The sequence below is a fragment of the Dipteris shenzhenensis genome, chromosome 24 (assembly GCF_047967505.1).
Source record: "Dipteris shenzhenensis isolate YYH24624 ecotype China chromosome 24, Dip_SZ_1.0, whole genome shotgun sequence".
Classification (NCBI taxonomy): domain Eukaryota; kingdom Viridiplantae; phylum Streptophyta; class Polypodiopsida; order Gleicheniales; family Dipteridaceae; genus Dipteris; species Dipteris shenzhenensis.
Genome location: NC_141619.1, coordinates 44183721 through 44189343, shown reverse-complemented (window position 1 = coordinate 44189343; position 5623 = coordinate 44183721).

Sequence of the window (5623 nt, the reverse complement as noted above, 5' to 3'; positions counted from 1 at the left end):
AGAAGCAATGTTTATCAATGGATTTTTGAAAAGGTAGATAGGGGTTAAGAGGGGATGTTGATGTGGTCGACAGCCCACAGGTAGAAGTAGCTGCCCGCCCTTTGCTCTTAATGATTTGCCTCCATTGTCGAGTGTTTGGGGTGGAAATAGAGAGAGAGAGAGAGAGAGAGAGAGAGAGAGAGAGAGAGAGAGAGAGAGAGAGAGAGAGAGATGTATTAATGTCTTCTAGAGGCCTCACAGGCCCATGAGACAGAGTACAATCACAAAAGTAACTCATACAAGCCAATGTAGGCTGAAGAAAAAGGGCTTGTGAAGGCCCTTTGCGGAGTACGAAGCTAAAATAGATACAACAAAACAAAACTAGTACTCAAAATAGGAGGGTGGCTAAGGCTAGAAATGGTGAAGGAGAGGTATAAGCTGTTGGTGGGGGAGTCATACCTATTGACTTCTGTTCTTGAATGACTCTCAGATAATTGGCCATCTAATTGTTGCACGTCAGATCTCAATATGGTATCGCAATGGAGATTGAGGCAAACTAATTTGCGTAAGATGTCGGCCAAATTGCTCTTTAGACGTCTTAAATGTGCCTCAGCAGGTTCACTTAACATATATGTAAGTTACCATGTGCATTCAAATAAAGGGGTTTACTAATTCAAAAAATTAAGGTAAATTTATAGAAAAACATTTACAAAAGGCATTTTTAAAAGCAATTTATTAAAAATCCCTGTAATTTCATTAAAAAGAAGAGGATGATCGGTAGGGTTGATCTTTGGCTTTAAGCGCTCGCCTAGGGTTGCATACCCGAACCATGGTCCACTTTTTGTATTTGGTCTTTTTCTTTTGGATTGCCATCCCTTATAATAAATTCAGCTTGTTTTATTTAAAAAACCTGCAGCCTAATTGAAAAACAAATGGTAAACTAACTAATTAAGGGAGAACCATTATTTAAAAAAAGTACAACCACATATTTTTGTTTCTACATGGAAATTTTAAGTTTCTTTTATATGTTTTAACATACATGTTACGTATGAAGAAAACGCTCACGGTGTACCTCGCTTAACAGAAAGACGAATTGAAGGGTTTATTGGATCATCCCCGTAGCTATGCCAAGCGTCGGGACTAAAACTTGGGAAGAAAAATTACGACATTGAACACTACTACACACGCATCCTATTGCGACGTTTACGTACCGACGATTAGCGCCCGCTTAGCGTTAATCGTCGGTATAAAAATCGGGTGTCGTAAATCGTCGCTATATAGCGACTTTTAATAAGCGTCGCTATATAGCGACGTTAGTAAAAGTCGCTATATAGCGACTTTGAAAGGTCGCTATATAGCGACCTTAGTAAAAGTCGCTATATAGCGACTTTTAAAGGTCGCTATATAGCGACACTGAGACTATATTATAGCGACGTTTTACATAGAGGTTTTTTTTTTTTTTTAGCCTTAAAATTTATTTTCTTCCAATGACAAAATTTTTTAAATTTTCATACATGTTTGAGCTCATAGAGAAATAAAAAATGAGAGCATGTACATCAAGCCTTTGAAGCTCATATATTCATGTCCAAGTTGGAGATGAGAAAAATCAAATTAAATAAGAGCATTTACATCAACTGTTTCATCTTGAGCCAAGTCTAAGGCGCCAAGCAAGTCTATCTCCAACTCTATACCGAGTTGATCTCCTATATCATCATCGTACTCTAGCATCGTACGTTCACCTAAAAGTATTTGATCATCTTCTTCAATTAAGCTTAAGTGTGGTGATTGATCTTGACGATTGTTGTCTTCCTCGTCAATATCGTGATCTCCATCCTCCTCCCGTGCGATGTCATTATGCGCATCTTCCTCTTGCCTCATATGGTGATCTACATCTTCTTCGCTAGATTCATCAATTGGATCCGGATTTGGTAGTGGCATCTCCATATCCACATCTTGATCTTCAAAAATCTGCTTACTTCGTGGTGCAACTTGGATCACGTACCACCATCTTGGATCAGAACGATCAGGATGAAAAACCACCTATATTGAAGATGAAAAATCACGTGCCAAATGTCGTCAATTATATATATATCAATGGACTTAAAAAACGAAAGCTTCGACTAATTAAATCATTAGTATGCACCTGCTCACAGTGCTCGGGAAGAACAAAAGTATCACTTTCATCGGTCCAATGTTTGGTGGAGTCTATTGCAAAGAGACCGCTACCATCTTTTCTCACAGTTGCATGGGGACCGTTGTAAGTAGTTCTAAACCATTTTACATCAAGAATGAAAATAGTAAATCGTCTGAAATCAATTTCATAGATGTCGCGTATGGTTCCACAATAATCCAACTGTGAGGAGAGAAGATTGGTATCCGAAGCACTTGCTCGGCTATCTTGTGTGAAGTTAGCCATGACTCCACAATCATACGTGACTCTCTTTGAATCGATGCGTTCTATGCGAAAATGTCGTCCATATGACCATAATGCACTGTACTTTTTGTATTGTAAAAGAGCATCATTAAAACAATGAAGATGCACCTATTTTATAGCATATATTGCCACAAATAATTACTTAATTACATCAAGAGATAAGAAACTTACATGCACCATACATCCAGATGATACATCCAGATGATAACTCCCGCTCGCGCTCGTTTATTGTCTCTCCATCACGTTCGGCTTTACGTATAGCTAGTTGTAGCCAATCAAGTGACATGTGAGTAGGGAGAAGAGCCAGATCTCGTGGATATGGTTGTGATCGCCTGTACATTACTCTGAATCTCGTCCTTGCATTTATTCTTTCTGCTTTGGCCACTTCATATCTCTCAATCCACTTCTGCATCTTAGGGCTATTGAGGATACAAAACTTATTGAATTTCTCCATTTACTCTTCGCTCATCTTTCTTTCAATCCCTTTTCCTTGGGGGACCTCGCCAATGATGCGATCATCATCCTTGTTGTGCCAAGCTTGCGGCATATCAGGATCCGTGGATGCAAGAAACTCTGTGATATATACTAATGACTCTTGCACAAGCCATCCCTCTGCCATGCTTGCTTCTGGTCTTGCTCTTTGTCTTACAAACCCCTTTAAAGTTTTCATAAACCGCTCGAGAAAAAACATCCATCGATTATGAACGGTACCTGCTATAGCCACCTCATCAACTATGTGCACAAGCAAGTGGACTTGAGTTGTCATAATGCTTGAGGGAAAGTGCTTCTCAAGCAAGCATACGGCTTCGATGGATTCCACCCTAGCCTTCTCGATGCTCGATATAGAGATCTCTTTTTGAGATATCCACCTATTTCACATGTCCATGCATATGTAAGATATTTGAGATATCCACCTATTTCACATGTCCATGAAGAAAATAGATAATGCGAATTGATAGTAAGCATACCTCACAATACCACAGATCTTGAATATAGCATTTCTAACATCTTCTTGTAAGCACCCTTTTATTGTAATTGGAAGGATGAACTATCAAAGCAACAATGAAATCATGTCAACAATATAACATAATAATAATTACGCTAATGCATCACTATTATCGGTACACTAATTCTACTTAGAATACCTGTAAGACCTTGTGCCAATCATGGGACTTGAGGCCACTAAGCTTATTGTCCTTTGAAAATGCTCCTTTCAAGCAACGCATGTACCCTGTCGGTGTTTGAAAAGAGGCAATGTCTGCCTTGATCGCTGCCTCCTCCCTCGTAGAGAGGATCCACGTTGCTTTCGGGAGGACAACTTTTCCTGAAGCATGCACTTGGGGCCACAAACGAGACATCCTATTCATAGCACGCAAGTCTTCTCGCACTCCTCTCGAGTCCTTGGAACCAACCAAGTGTGCCCAAATGGTAGCCCCCACATTCTTAAAGATATGCATGGGATCCAAGAGATGATTGATTTGTAACTGACCCCAATAAGGAAGCTCGTGAAAGATCGATAGCCTCTTCATACCAGGAGGAGGTTCCTCTCCATTCTCCCTCCAAGCTTGAATCCAATCACTTGCTTTTAAATATGATGGTGGTGGATCAAGCTGACCTCCACGTGCGAGATGGTCGAGCGGAAGGTATCGAGCATGACCTTCATAAACATTTTTCCTCATGTGTTTGGAGTAGCGTGCAAGCGATTTCAGAGCGGGTCCACAAACAGGACAAGCATGGTACCCACTTGTAGCAAGCCCTGCACGCGTGCATGAATATGTTAGTACAAGACATGCGTGCAAAAGAGAGTAAAAAAAGCATAATCCCTCATTGTACATGTAAAGACATAACCACGTACCTGCGCACTCTCCATATCCTGGGTAGTCATGCATGGTCCACATCAAGATACCCCTGACGGAAATATCATTGGTATGCCTAGGAGCTCTGGAAATATCAAAGACCTGCACTCCTCTCCATAATATCTGTAACTCCTCTATCAAAGGTGCCATGTACACGTCCATGTTTCTTGCCTTGTACTTTCCTGGCACAAGTAGTGCAAGCATGAGGTGTCCCTTTTTTATTGTTAGCCATGGTGGGATATTGTAATTCACCACGACTATGGGCCATGTCGACCAAGATGTCGAGCGTAACCCGAAAGGATTCACGCCGTCCATGGCTAGCCCAAGATGTAAGTTGCGTGGCTCTCTCGCAAAGTCCGGCCACTGATTATCTATGTGCTTCCAAGCCGCACAATTTGCGGGAATCCTCAATGTGTGATCAGTGGACCGATGAGATGCATGCCATGTCATCAACTCCGCTATGGATTTGCATCGAAACATGTGTTGTATTCTTGCAATGATGGGAAAGTGTCTTAAGACCTTTACCGGTATCCTCTCACCCTGCAAGTCATCTCTATATCGTTGTTCCCCACACTTTGGACAACTAGCCAAATCTCCATGCTCACGACGAAAGAGAATACAATCATTACGGCAAGCATGGATGGTATCATAATCCATACCCACCATTGTTAGCATCTTTTTCGCTTCATCTCTTGATGCGGGCATGGTATTTGGTGCAGGCAACATCTTTTGGAGCAACCTATGACAAAGACACTATCCAAATGATGATTCTCAAAACAAACAATATCCAAATAATGAGTCAATCAAATTAATGCAAGGGCTAACCTCATTAAGGCCGAGACACTTGTATCCGACCACCCATACTGTACTTGTAGATTCAAGATTGAGAGACAAGCACGTAGTTTAGACATCCTGGCACCCTCGTACAATTGTGTTGATTGCAACTCTCGCATTTTCACCTCAGACTCTGACATCACGTGTACGTGGGATGTAGTGCCCCTAAAAATGGAATCCATCATGTCGACCATACCCTCGTCGTCATCTGGGAGACTATAGTCTTGTTGAAAGTGAGAAGGTATATGTGTACCCTCGTCACCCTCGTCATCCTGTCATAAGCTCATTCGTGTAAATAGAAGATCTTCTAATTCCGGGTATACAATAAGATTGCGAACTTAAATAGCTTTGACTTACCGATGATCCATCAACATGTGCAACACCAACGGGGGGTACTGGTTCCGGCTCCTCCCCATACATCCGCAAGTGGCGCATGATAATACGACGTTGATGTCGTACTTCTCGCTTGCAATGAGTGCAATGACAATATAACCTCTCCGTAAGCCACTTCGTGCTCCCG